The 15,984-nt window shown below is 33.9% G+C and overlaps 1 pseudogene; it reads left to right on the top strand.

Moving 5' to 3' along the window:
• Positions 1 to 14,189: 14,189 nt before the first annotated feature.
• Positions 14,190 to 15,109, top strand: LOC110258901 (olfactory receptor 4C16-like; annotated as a pseudogene).
• Positions 15,110 to 15,984: the final 875 nt, after the last annotated feature.

Here is a 15,984-nt window from a genome sequence, read left to right as displayed (position 1 = left end):
ATAATTTCTCTTATTTCTACCTTCTCTTACCAAAGTCAGGCTGTGGGACACTGAAGAATATAGATCCAAAGGATTCTCTATTGAAAAGTTTCAACTATAACTTGGAGCTTCCTGAGTTCATTTTCTAAATTTCCTAGTGCTTAACATGAATGAAATTTGAAAGAATATTCATATTGATGGCAAATGTTATCACTCTATTTACCCTTCATTTTAGTCTTAGCATCTCCTTGTGTCAATAAAATACGTTGAAAGACTCAGAAAATAATGAATAAGGGGAAGAATCTAACTTTAGACAACATGTTATAAATTTAAAAATGTAAAGTTTAATGATATAAACTGAATTCATAACTGTAAATAACTAAAAATGTGAGGTAAAGCAAAAAGAAATAAACTTAGTCAATGGCAAAAGATTAAATCTCATTATTGACTGGACAATTTGAGTGGATTTTCACTGCTAAAACTGTGTTTACTTTACCTCTCTCTCCCTCCCTTCACCCTCTCCCCATCTCTCCTGTACTCCCCCACCAATGTTTATAACATTTACTAGGAAGTATTTATAACTGTATTACTAAGTTTAAGCAATGTAAAAACATATTAGGGTGAGTCAGGCATAGGTTTTCTCTATTTACACAACACTCTACCCTAATAAATTAGTGTTTATTATATTTGAGGAACTATTTATTTTTTGTTATGTATATATTTCATTTTTTCATAAGCAATCCATTAAATAGATTGAATAAAATATATGGTTTCAATTTTATTCAGAAAACAATAATACAGAAGATAAATGATTACCAATTGGAAAGTGTACTTTCCCAACGCAGAGGTCATCTGGATTCATATGTTGTAATTTCCAATAGAATTTGGTGTCCAGAGTGGGCAGATCATATTAACACTTGAACCTGGGATTTGATGTCAATGGTTATATCATGAAATTTTACCTTTATAAAAAATGAAGATACCATTTCATTTTTAATATTGTTATCTTATTTATAAAATCTTACAAAAACCATCATTACCTCCTGTCAAAAATTATTTTAGAATAAATTCATTATTAAAATAACATGAAGGAGTTCCTGTCGTGGCTCAGAGGAAATGAATCTGACTAGCATCCATGAGCACACAGGTTCAGTCTCTGACCTTGCTCAGTGGGTTAAGGATCCGGCATTGCCATGAGCTGTGGTGTAGGTTGCAGATGCATATTGGATCCTGTGTTGCTGTGACTGTGGTGTAGGCTGGCAGCTACAGCTCCAACTCGACCCCTAACCTGGGAACTTCCATATGCCACAGGTGTGGCCCTAAAAAAATAAATAAGTAAAATAAAATAACATTAGATTTCAGTGTTCTCACATTTCTTTGATTTCTCGGATATTTCAAAGCTAAGTTTCTGCACTGGTGTCCAAAGTTGGCATGTGATGCATGAGGAGGTCCATATAGTTAACACAGAATGAAAATGTCATAATCTATTATAAACTTACCTAATACATTCCTCTATAACTCCAGTATGATAAGTGCACGCGTGCGCGCACACACACACACACACACACACACACACACACACACACCACATTCACCATAGGCTTTCATGCTGATTTTCATTTCAGATGAATAATTAAAAGTAGGAAGTAGACGAGAAAATAAATAACCTAAAAGATAAAATTTTTAAAAAAAGATTGAAAGTAGAAGTAAAAGAAGATACACAGGAGAAAATAATAGAAGTTTTGTGTGATTTGAGAATACTTTTAGTCAAATTAAACATGGGGAAATGAAGTAAAAGTTTTATTACATGAGTCCACTTATATGAGATATACAAAATAGACCTAGAAAGAGAAAAGAGAATGGTTGTTGTCAGGTTTTGCATGGAAGGAAAAATGGAGAATTATCTTCAATGGATATTTAAAATCAATTACACAAGATTAGTAAATTCTAAAAATATGCTTTAAAACACTGTAGTTAACCATAGTGCACTGTATACTTCAAAGTTTGTCAAGAGGGCAGGTCTTAACTAAAATAAAAATACTATAAAATGAAATAAAATACTATAAATTTCTCACTAAAATAAAATGCTAAAATAAAAATAAAATGTGTTTTCACTAAAATAAAAATACTATAAAAATTTAAACATACTAAAATATTATAAATAAAATATATAGATGACAAGATATGAAAAGATGATCAATATCATATGTCATTAAAGAGCTGCAAATTAAAACATCAAGATACAACTATGAACCTATTAAAAAGCCAAATTACAAACACAACATCAAATACTGGTGACAATGTGATGAAGCAGGTACTCATCCAACTGGTGAGAATGCAAAATGGTACATTCATGTTGGAAGAAACTACGGAGGTTTTTTACAAAACTAAGCTATTAGTATCATACAATGCAGTAATCACACAACATAGTCTTTACCCAAAGGAGTTAAAAAGTCATGTCCACACGAAAAAATTGCATACAATTGCTTATAGCTGCTCTAATTCATAACTGTGAAATCCAGGAATCAATCAAGGTGCTCTGCAGTAAGTAAATGGGTAGATAAACTGTACTATAACCACAATGGAATATTAATGAGCATTGCAAAGAAACTTATCAAGCCATTAAAAAGACATGGAAGAAACCTCAACGCACATTACTTTGTGAAGAAACCTCAACGCACATTACTTTGTAAAGAAACCAATGTGAAAGGCTACATATCATATGATTCCACCTATAGGACATTCTGGAAAAGGCAAGAACAGTGGAGACAGTATAAAGATTTGTGGTTAACAGGGGTTGTGGAGGAGATAGAAAGAACCAGAGCACAACTGATTTTTAAGACAGTGAAATTATTGTGCATGATACTAGAATGTGGATACATGTCATTACATATAGGTCAAAATTCATAGAATTACACTCCAAAAGTAAACCTTCATTTTATCTGTGGTCTTTAGGTGATAATAGTGTATAAGCCAAATTCATTGATTGTAACACATATTCCACTTTGGTACAAGATGTTGACACAAAACCCATAAAATTCTACAACACAAAGAGTAAAACAAATTGTAAACTACAAACTTTAGTAAAAATGGATTAATACTGATTCCTCATTTGTATCAAATGTATTACCTAATTGTTGAGTTGTCAGTAAACAGTATATTGGTGAAGGGGATATAGAGCATAGATGGGAACTCTAAGTTCTATGTATTTTTTTCTTTGGTAATTTTTCTGTAAGCCTGAAATTATTCCTTTAAAATAGTCTATCAAAAAAAGTTATATTATCAAGAGAAATCTCAATTTCTCATTACCATGTTCAAAATATTTTATTTGGATTTTTATACAAATTCACTACAAGTACATCTTTTATTAACACATATATTAATATCTTCAAATATTCTATAGCTTACCCTAGTATAAATACACTTAAATACACATTTAATGAACATGCAATATTTCCTTGTGCAAATAGTTTTTTAAAATCTTGAGCATTATTATAATGTTGCAAATATTAATTTGAATGTTACACTATGAAAATTCCACATGAAAGACTTCAATACTTTTATAAATGTGTATCTAAAAAGTTCTTATATCTTTTTCTCTTCTTTCTTTACTTTCTTTCTCTCTCCCCCATGTCTTTTGCTTTGCCTGAGGCATGGGGAAGTTCCCTAAGCCACTGCAGTGACAACACTGGATCATTAAGCCATTGCATCACTGGAGAACTTCCACTTTCTTTCTTTTTTAATATACCAATTTCATGGATCATTTAATGTTAATAATCATAGAGAGGACATAATTTTTGTAAGTAAGTTTGCTCTCTAATAAAAGCAAAATAAGTTTGGATTTTACAATCGATGTATCATATAGAAGTACCTTAGGTTCTAAAAGGAAGTAAATGCAAAACATACATTTTCAAAGTTTGGGGTAGGATTTTTTGTCCTAAAAAAGGCTGATAGAGTTCATGTCAAAGATTAGGGGACATATACCTATGTCATGCAGATTCCAAGGCCAGAGATAAAATATGAGCCACAGCCCTAATAAAGCCAAATCCTTAACCACTAGATCACCAGGGAACTCTGGCAATGACAGTTATTTATAGAAATAAAAACAATTCTAAAATTCACATGGAACCACACATTTCTCCAATTGGACAAATTACTATTGAGAAATAAAAATAAATCTGGAAGAATTAGACTTCCTAATCTCCAAATATATTAAAAAGCTACAGTAATTAAAATGGGATGATACCACCATAAAAGACAAATGTATAGAGCAAAGGCACAGAATAGGGACCCCAAAACCCCAAGTATATACTCTCAACAGTTCCTTGATGCAAACTAAGAACATACAGTTGAGAAAGGAGAGTCTCTTGAACAAATAAGTTGAGAAACTGGATAACCAAATCATATGAAAGAAAGTGTACCCTTATGTTACATCATATACACAATCAATTTAAAATGAATTAAAAAATTTAATGGAGGAACTGGAACCGTAAAATTCCTTGATAAAAACAGAAATGAAAAACTTAACAACAAGCTTGTCAATGATTTCTGGAAAAGACACAAAAAATCACAAGCAAAATAATCAAATTTAGACAAGTGAGACAACATCACTAAGCACAGCAAAGGAAAGCTTATACATGGTGAACAACCAACCTATGATGGGAGAAACTATTTGTAAATCACATACACAATACAATATTAAGACAGAAAATATAATATACAAGAAATTCCTACAATTCAATAGAAAAGAATTAACAACCCAATTAATAAATGAAATGAGGACTTGAATGGACATTTCTCCAAAGACGACACAAAGACTGTCACCTGGTATACGTGATCAACATCACTAATTCTCAGGGAAATGTAATCAAAACCACAATGAGATATAATCTCCCATTGAGTAGGATATATTTATTAAAATAACAAAGATAGCAAGTATTTGCACATATATGGAAAAACTGGAAAACCTGTATGCTGCTCATGGTGATGTAAAATAATACAACCCCTAGGAAAAACAGTATGGTTGTTCCTCAAAAAATTGAAAATAGAATTGCTGTATGATACAAATTTTCACTTCTGGATCTATATATCTAAATGTATTGATATCAGGAATGCAAAGAGATAATTACACTCTCCTCCTTATTGTAACATTGTTCCCAATAGCCAAGATATGAAAACAAACTGTTTATTGAAAGATTAAATGATAAAGAAAAGATGGTATATACATACAATGGAATAGTATAGTCTTTTAAAAAGGAAATGCTGCCATATGCAAAACTTGGATGAACCTGGTCAACACTATGCCAAATGATATAAGCCAGGTAGATAGGGACAAATACTGTATGATTCCACTTATAGGAGGTATACACAAGAGTCAAACTCATACAAACAGCATGATGGCAGTTGCCAGAACTAGGGAAGATTTTTAATTATAGAAGATGAATAAGTTCCAGAGCAAGTGTACAACATGTGCTTATGGTTAATATTATTCTGTTGTGTAATTTAAAGTTTGTTAAGAGGGTGTTTCTCAAGTATTTTATCACAATAAAAACTTTATAGAATAAATAAAAGAATTATCTTCTCTTAAAAAATAATGTCTTCAGATATAAAAAGGAATATGTAGAGAAGAAAAATAAGATAGATAAAGATAACCAACATCAAATGCTATTAAAGAATTGCAACTAAAACAAGATGGACCTATGCACCTATAAAAGAAGATGACACTAGGCACCAATATATAAAAAGCCACATCCAAAACACTACAACACTAACTATAAAGCATATAGAGCAACTGAAACTCTCATGTGTTGCCTATCAGAATACAAAATGGAATAGCCACACAGAAATATTCTTTTGTGTTTTACAAAACCTAACCTATATATACCCAACAGTCTCACAACACAGTATTTATGCAAATGAAATGAAAACTTATGTTTCACGAAAACCTGTACACAGATATTTACAGAAACATTAATTCATAATTACTAAGACTTGGACTCAACCAAGATGTTCTTCAGTATGTGCAAAGGTAAATGAACTGTGCTTTATCCATGATGAAATATTATTGAGCACTAAAAATTTTAAAAAGCACTATCTAGACATGAAAAGACACAAAGGGATTTTAAATGCATACTACTGAAATGAAAGAGCACAATCTGAAAAGGCGACATACTGCAGGATTCCAACTATATAAGATTCTGAAAAGAAAAAAAAGGAATAAAATAAAGAGATGAGTGCTTGGCAGGAGCTGGAGAGAGAGAGGTGTTAACCGAACATAATAAAAGAGCCAGTTATTTCACCAGTAAAACAGGTTGATTCAGGAAGAGGGAAGAATTGCAATTAGAAACATGTAACTCCCAGGAACCACATGTAAACCTAGTAAAGCAAAAAAGAGGAAACTCTTATAGTGAAGGGGCAGTTAGGAGGCGCTGTTATAAACAAGTTCACTGGAGGACACTGAGAACTTGACTCCAGTGGCTTTTGTCACCTGATTTAAGTCTCTTGTTGACTGAGGTGTTGCCAGGTAAGAACACATTCTTCCTCCTGCTGGTGGCAGTGAAGTATCATATCCCACCAGAGATATAAGCCACATCTCTTTCTGTTGGGATCTGCGTTGAGGGTATGTGCATGAGAGCTCCCCCTTCTGGCTTCCTAACCCCATTTTAGTGGGGCTTCCCTTCATTAAGTTTAATAAGAGGGATGAATAGGCAGAACACAGAGGACTTTAAGGCACTGAAATTATTGCGTATGATATTATAATGGTAGTTACCTGTCATTATACCAGATCTAAGCCTGTGTGGTGTACTATACTAGGAGTGAACCCTAAACGTAACCCATGGACTTTGGCAGATTATGATGCATCAATGGCATATCAATTTCCTTGACTGTAACCACAAGCACTGTTCTAGTTTAGGATGTTGATGCAGGGAGAGGTTTTGTGTGTGAGGAGCAGGGAGGCAAAAGGTTCATGGGTAATCTGCATTTTCCACAAAATTTGTTGTGAACCTAAAACTCTGCTAAGAATAAAAATCTATGCAAATTCCCATTGTGGCTCAATGGAGACGAAATTGACTAGTACCCATGAGGATGCAGGTTTGATCCCTGGCCTTGCTCAGTAGGTAAAGAATCCAGTGTTGCGGAGAGCTGTGGTGTAGGTTGCAAATGCAGCTCGGATCCCACGTTGCTGTGGCTGTGGTGTAGGCCAGCGGCTATAGCTCCAATTTGACCCCTAGTCTGGGTACCTTCGTAAGCTGCGGGTGTGGCACTGAAAAAACAATTTTAAAAAATCTATAAATATGCTATGTTTACACCCATAATTTAAAAAAGTATTAAGATGCACTTCATTAAAATCAATTATCTCTGCTCTGCAAGAGACACTGTTATGAAAATGAAAATAGTAGCCACAGACTGAAAGCGACTGTACCAAAACACATATCTGACAAAGGACCTATAACCAAAATATACAAAGAACAGTTAAGAGCAACAATAAGAAAACAAGCAATCCAATTTTTTAAAAAATGGGCAGATGATTAGTCTAGGCATATCACCAAAGACATATTGATGAAAAATAAGTGTATGGAAAGATTAACAACATCATATTTTATTAGGTTATTGCAAATATAACAATGATAACATATACTTTTTTTAGGTTCCACATATAAGTGATATAATACAGTATTTATCTTTCTCTATATGACTTATTTCACTTAGCACAACACTCTCCAAGTCCATCCATGATGTTGCAAATGGCAAAATTTCATTTTCATTGCTGAATAGTATTCGTGTGTGTGTGTGTGTGTGTGTGTGTGTGTGTGTATGTGAATACATGTATTATTTATCCATTCATCCATTAATGGATACTTACATTGTTTTCATATCTTGACAATTGTAAATAATGCTGCTATGAATATTGGAGGTACAGATATAAATGGTGTTTTACTTTTCTTCAGTTATATGCTCAGGAAAGGACTTAGTGAATCATATGCTAATTCTATTTTAGCATTTGAAGAACTGCCATGCTATTTCTCATAGTGGCTGAACCAATTTATATTCATACCAAGAGCAAACAAGGCTTCCCTTTTTTCCATATACTTGCCAACACTTGTTATTTTTGCTCTTTTTGATGAAAGCCATTCTGATAGGTATAAGATGATATCTCATTGCAGTTCTTATTTGAATTTCTCTATGACTAATGATGTCGAGTATCTTTGCATGTGCCTATAGCCATCTGTATGTCTCTGGGGGAAAAAAAAAGTCTATTCAGAGCTTCTGCCTATTTTTTAACCTGGTTGTTTGTTTTATATTGAGTTGTATGAGCTGTTTATACTTTAGACATTAACCCTTATCAGTCATATTATTTACAAGTGCTTTCTCCCAATCATTTGGTTACTTTTTTGTTTTGTTGATGATTTCCTTTGCTGTGAAAAAGCCTTAAACAGGCCACATTTGTTTATTTTTGCTTTTATTTCTATTGCCTTGGAGACAGATTCAAAAATACTGCTGAAATTTATGCCAAACAGTGTTCTGTCTATGTCTTCTTCCAGATATGGATTCAGGTCTTACATTTAATCCATTTTGAGCTTCTTTGTATATATATAGTGTTAGAGAATGTCCTACTTTCATTATTTTACAGGTAGCTATCCAGTTTTTCCAACACCACTTACTGAAGTATTCTGTTTCTTCTATTGTATATTCTTGATCCCTTGCCATAGATTAATTGACAATAAGTATGTGGGTTTATTTCTCGGTTCTCTATTCTGTTCCACTGGTTCATCTGTCTGTTTTTATGTCAGTACCATACAGTTTTGATTATTCAAGCTTTGTAATACAGTTTGAAGTCAAGAAGAATGATAGTTTTAACTTTGTTATTTTTTCTTAATGTTGTTTCATCAACTCAGAAACTTCATGGTTGCATACAAATTTTAGGATTATTTGTTCTAGTTCTTTGAAAACTGTCATAGGTATTTTGATAATGATTGCATTCAATCTGTATATTGCTTTGGATAGTATGGATTATTTTTTTTTTGTCTTTTGTCATTTTAGGGTCACACTCATGGCATGTGGAAGTTCCCAGACCAGGGGTCTAAATGGAACTATAGCCACCAGCCTACAACAGAGGCACAGCAACACAGGATCTAAGCTACATCTGTGACCTACACCACAGCTCACGGCAACACCAGATCCTCAACCCACTGAGTGAGGCCAGGGATTGAACCCACAACCTCATGGTTCCTAGTCAGATTTGTTAACCACTGAGCCACAACAGGAACTCCGGATAGTATGGATATTGTAACAATATTACTTATTTCAATTTAAGTCCATTACTATTACTGTATTATTTTTAATTTCTACCTTTAAGTCTGTTAATACCTGCTTGATATATTTAGGTGCTCCTAAATTGGGTGCATATATATTAATGATTATAATATCTTCTTGTATGAATTCCTTTATCATTATATAATTCCTGTCTTTGTCTTCTTTATAGAACATTTTAAATTTTATATTGTCTGATATGAGTATTGCTGCCTCTGATTAAAACTATTATTTTCAGTAATTATTCTCAAACATAATTTTACAGCTTTAACTTGAAATTCATATTTAAAAAAAAATTACTGAAAACGTGAAAATGTTCACCTGTATATCCTATGGCTATTGGGATTTCAACATTACTATAAATTCTAGACACCACAACCTGAGATAGCATCACTAATCTATCAGAAACATTTTTTCATTATTATCATCACTTTCTGGTACTCTCTGGTTTTCTTTCTTTCTTTCTTTCTTTTTTTTTTTTTTGTCTTCTTGTTTTTATAGGGCTGCACCTATGGCATATGGAGGTTCCCAGGCTAGGGGTCCAATCAGACTGTAGCTGCCAGCTTACACCACAGCCACAGCAATGCCACATCTGAGCCACATCTGCTACCTACACCACACAGCTCATGGCAACGCCAGATCCTTAACCCACTGAGTGAGTCCAGGGATCAAACCCACGTCCTCATGGATGCTACTCAGGTTCACTGACTGCTGAGCCACAACAGGAACTCCAACTTTCTTTTTTTTTGGTTTTCAATTTAGAATAGTATAAGGAAAATGTATGGAATGAGAACAAACCATGGAATGAAACAGTTTTAGTACAGTTCTCAGTACTGAAATTATTAAATGTATAACGTAGGCAAGCAGCTTAACTTCGGTCAGTTCCAGTTTCTTTTTCTACAAAATTCCATTTTTAATACCAATTTAGTGTAATTATTATATGAATTAAAAGGTGAGTTATGAAAAGCGACAAACACAGAGCCTAGTATATAAAAGCTAATCAATAAATACTTGGTAAACATGATTATTTCAATAAATTGTTTCCTTTAAGATGTGTCTTTTACTAATATGAATTAAAAATAAATGGAAGTTAATTTGACAAATATGAGATACATATTCAGTTTATACAAATAGTTCCATATACATATTAATCATCAGATCACTTACAATATGTCTGTAGCTCCAGGTGAGGAATGCCTGGAGCCCATAGAATAGAACCTCTGGTTTCAAGCACAATAGTGTTTTCCCTGGATTTGTAAAGAAAAAAAATCAAAAGAGCTAGCAAAGTTTGTTTCCTAATGCAGAAGTGTGTAACTTAGGGCACTGGGTGGGAGCATGGTAGTGTTTGTTAGCCCACTTTCTCTTCTACCAGGAACATAATTTCTTCTTCCTGTCCTCCACCACTCTCTTTTTTTTTCTTTTTCCCTGATACCTGTTTTTCAGACTGAGAGAAATGATAACTAGGAATCCTTGTTTGTGTCAAACTCCTGACTATGAGGCAGATTAACTTGCTATGTTACAGGCTAACTGGACAAACTAAAAGTTGAGTTTATTACATCTAGGATGAATCTGAATGAACAGAAACTTTGGGGAATAAACTCTGTAGGATGTTAATAACTTACACCATTAAATATTAAAATATTCCCCCTGGAATGCAGAGATGAATTTTTTCCAGTGTTCTATAATAAAGCTGGTAACAAAAAAGGATAGGCAGACTTGAGGCTAATTCAGAGAGTCTTCTAACAGTAAGTGATAAATTATTTTCATGTTTGCATTTGTTTTCTTTATTTTTTAGCTATGTAAAGTTGGCACATATTTGTTTATCTACCATACATGATAGATAGAAGAGATATATAAGTTCATAATACTAATGTGGCTTGTAATCAGCAAATGCTAAAACAATAAGGTAAATATTACTTTTTATGAGGTTGTAGGAAATGTTCAATTTAAAAGTTCTTACTGAGCATCTATACTTCACAAGGTTGGAAGGGCGGAAAATAATATCTGAAGTACATAAAGTTTTTTGATATTCTCACTCCAGGAAGGCATCTAAACTAAACATGCACATTCTTGTTGTAAACTACAAGATGTAAGAATATAAAAAAGTTAAAGCCTTTAAAGAGCAGGAGAGTGAATTTCCTTTCTCACAGGTAATCACGGAAGGCTATCTAGAGGATATTTCTTAGCAGTTTACTTCTGAAGTTCCCAGAAAATTAAACAGCTAGAAACAGAAAGGCATTCCAGGAAGAGTATGGATACTCCACACCTGTTTGTTCTGAATCCTTAGTTACTACATTACTTACATTTTAGAGATCCCGCCTGATCCATCTACTTAATCTCTATATGCTCACACTGCACCATGAATAGACCCTGATTATAAAGACTTTAGAGAACAGCAGCCTTTTCTAGGTCGTATAGTGTTGTTGATTACAAAACAGGTTAAATATCTCCTTTTGCAAGACACAAGGAGAATCACTGAAATGTACTTGAGAACATAAAAAGCTTTTTTTCAAAAAACTACTAAATATATGACTAAAGCAGTTTGGATTTCTTGGAATTTGAATGCACAGAAATGGGCTTTATGGCTGCAGATTCAAGTGGCAATACTAATGTCATTTTGAAACTAAATATTAAGATGTGTATGCATTATTATTAACAATCATATGTATTTATGATTCTTAATTTATCTTAAATATGCAAGTTTAAATATTAAAAAAATAAATAATCTTGTCTTAGAAAATGATAGGAAAATGCATTTGATAACATACAAGCTAAAAACTATATATTCAAGAGAATGGCCAACATCAGGGAATATGAAGTGACACAAACTTTCACATTATCTTGCTATCAATGCCTACATATTTTAAGTGCCAATACTTTATGATTCAATTCTCTATTAAGTCAATAAAGGAAAGAAAGAACTTCTTGTAATGATTAAGATATCGAGACTCAGTTCCCTTATAGTTTAAGATTATGCACAAATCCAAAGAGATTTTTGTAACACTTGTAAAGCCAAACTAAATAACTTTATTAGACCTTTTCTCAAGAGGGTTTTTTTTTCAGGAATAAGAGATATTTCATCTCTGTTGAAGAGAAGAAAATTCACCCTGGAAGAGAAAAATATATTTAGATGAAATCTTGTGCCTAGTTAGCCTATCCTAATCTGTGCCTTGGCTGCTCACAACTTTTGAGACAATGTATTGAAGGCTGGATGAGACTGAGGAGAAGCAGACTGGAATAAATTAAGTTTTGCAGATTATATTTAAATATCTTATCTTTAAATATTTACTTGCATATAGTGCCAGTGCCAGAATCATCTTCACAAGAAAGAGCTAAAGAACAAAATTTGTTCTTGGAAATGACCCCACAATAACACTTCTTTCTAAATGGGAAATAAAACAAATCTTCACTGAAAGAAGGGACATTTCAATTTGAATAATTAATTGCCAGGATGAAAACAAACTGAAGAAAGATATCAGTTAATATCTATTCTGACTCTTTTGGAAAACTACATTTCCCTCTCTCTTCTGCTCTTTTACTCTGTTCTAGGAACGTGGGGTTTTCAGATAACAGACTCATACAGATTCCACTGGGAATATAAATATGATTGGATCCTATACCAAATGCCAGGTGACATCCTCCCCCAAAAGAAAACCATCCAGATTTAAGATGCTTAAGTAAAAGCTTGAATTTTTAAAAATATGAACTACTGGCTAAAATATAATCTCCCTTTTGTGTGTGTGCATGTGTGTGTGTGTGTGTGTGTGTGTGTGTGTGTGTGTGTGTGTGTGCATGTGTCGTTTCTTTTAGGGCTGTTCTCGCAGCATATGGAGGGGTTCCCAGGCTAGTGGTTGAAACAGAGCTGTAGCTGCCAGCCTATGCCACAGCCATAGCAACGCAGGATCCAAGCTGCTTCTGGGAACTACACCACAGCTCACGGCAGCATCGGATCATTAACCCACTGAGTGAGGCCAGGGATGGAACATGTATCCTCAGGGATACTGGTCAGTTTCATTTCTGCTGAGGCATGACAGGAACTTCTAACCTCCCTTTCATTTAGAAATGTAACGTCAGGAAACGTGAGTGTTCTAAAATGTGCTTTCCAATTGGAGAATGAAAAAAAAATAGTAATGGATATTTCTGAGATATTATCAAATACCAAAGTATATTCCTCCTGTTCATCATATACGTCAAGGATTAAATATAAACGTGTGAAAGTGCAACAGATTGTTTGAAGGCAATATGTCTTTCGTCTTTTCAAGGTGGAGTAGCTGGGAGAGAGTTCATACTGAAGATATAGAGCATATCTATATTTATAAATAACATGCTATTTAATAAATATATATAACAAATATGAAAAGTATAAATGAATGTATAAATAAGATATTCTTGAAGGTGCTAATATTGGTGTATGACATTATATCACAAACCAAGAAGGGCAGTAAAATATATACTAAATGATGAGAGATGCACAATGCAAAACATGTCCCATTCAGCATTTACTGAATATGGCCAAAAGATAACAAAGGAAATAACAAAATGGGGCCATATGCAGTAACTATGTAGACACAGAATTAATAAGAATCATGTCAAATCTAACAAGGGATTGTGTTTAAATAGTTTTATAGGAAAGTTAAATATTCACAAGCTTATATGAGATTCACAATGACCCTATGAAATGCTCATTGCAAATTGAGGAACAAAGTGTTATTATTAAGAAGAAACAAACATATACATTATTAGGAAGCCATATCTAGAATATACCTAATAAATAAGCAAATAATAAATAAGCAAAATTTACTTAAAATATTTCATAATATCATATATCACAACATACAGTAATTTATTTTTTTGTAGATAATCCATTTCACTCATCCTTTCTCCTCATTTATGAAATCATGCGGCTGAACAATAATGTGACTGAGTTCATTCTACTTGGGTTGGCACAGGATCCTCTTAGGAAGAAAATCGTGTTTGTCACTTTCTTGATTTTCTGTTTGGGGACATTACTGGGGAACCTGCTCATTATTACTACCATCAATACCAGCTGGGAGTTGAATACATTTCTTCCTTTTCCACTTATCCTTATTTGATACCATCCTCTTTACTTCCATAGCCCATAGAATGATTGTGGATGCCCTCATGAAGAAGACCACTATCTTTCAGTGAGAGCATGATCCAAGCCTTTTCATCCAATGTATTTGGCTACCTGGCGATCTTCATCTTTATCCTCATGGCTGTTGACCACTATGTGGCCATCTGTAAGCCCCTGTGCTACATGACCATCATAAGCCACCGAGTCTGTGGTGTGCTGATGCCTGTGGGCTGGGTCAGATCCTTTGTGCACTTTTCAGCTCAGGATTTTCTAGCCTTTAATTTACCTTTCTGAAGTCCCAATGTGATCGATCACTGTTTTTGTTTCCTGGAGTCTTTGCTGAATTTGCCTATACAGACACCTACGTAACCATCCTACACTTAGTGTCCAACAGTGGGGCCATCTGTACAGTGAGTTTTGTCATGCTGATGTTCTCCTATGTCATCATCTTGTATTCTTTGAGAGACCACAGTGCAGAAGGGAGGAAAAAAGCCCTCTCCACCTGCATCTCCCACATCATGGTGGTCATCTTGTTCTTTGGTCCTTGCATATTTATATACACATGCCCTGCAACTACTTCTCCACGGATAAGATGATAGCTGTGCTTTATACAATTGGAACACCTTTGATCAACCCTCTGATTTATACACTGAGGATGCAGAAGTGAAAAATGCCATGAGGATGCTATGGAGCAAGAAGCTGATCTCAGATGTCAAAAGATGAGTGAAGTTTCAAAGTTTTCTTCATAGTTTAGATTGAGCTCAAAATCCCTAGAGAATAACATTTCATACTGTGGTGTTAATATAATCCTTTCATAGGAATTGGTATTAGTTTCCTTCAGGAAAATAAACACTGTAAACACATATCCTGATTAGTGTCCAGTCAATTTTATGTAGAGAATTAGCACCAGGTATAAACAGGAATGCAGATCCGTTGCCTTGGATGTTTTTCACTACTGTGTCTCTGCCCCTCTTGCCTGCCTAACAATGGTTTTGATCTGTTTTTACTACCCCCATGTTGACTTATGGTCTTCTCTGTTTATAGTTATTTACACTTTTTTTCTGTAATTAGGTTTTTTTAATTTTTTATTTTTTTTTTATTTTCCCACTGTACAGCAGGGGGGTCAGGTTATCCTTACATGTATACAATGCAATTACAGTTTTTCCCCCACTCTTTCTTCTGTTGCAACATGAGTATCTAGACAAAAATTGTAATCAATTGTTATTTCCCCAAAACATTTTTTTCTACTGTACAGCATGGTGACCCAGTTACACATACATGTATACATTCTTTTTTCTCACATTATCATGCTCCATCATAAGTGACTAGACATAGTTCCCAGTGCTACACAGCTAAAATATACAAACAACATACAAACAACAGCAAAAAAGTCAACAACCCAATGGAAAAATGGGCAAAAGAACTGAATAGACTTTTCTCCAAAGAAGATATACAGACGCCCAACAAGCACATGAAAAAATGCTCAACATCCCTGATTATTACAGAAATGCAAATCAAAACTACCATGAGATACCACCTTACACCAGTCAGAAAGGCCATCATTAATAAGTCCACACATAATGAATGCTGGAGGGAGT

This window comes from Sus scrofa, chromosome 1, assembly GCF_054392235.1.
Source record: "Sus scrofa isolate SSC_HxYL_T2T_F1_AM1 chromosome 1, Sscrofa_HxYL_maternal_Yorkshire_Landrace_v2.0, whole genome shotgun sequence".
In the NCBI taxonomy this organism is placed as follows: Eukaryota; Metazoa; Chordata; class Mammalia; order Artiodactyla; family Suidae; genus Sus; species Sus scrofa.
The sequence above is the reverse complement of the archived record's forward strand: the minus strand, read 5'-3'. Positions and strand labels throughout refer to the sequence as shown.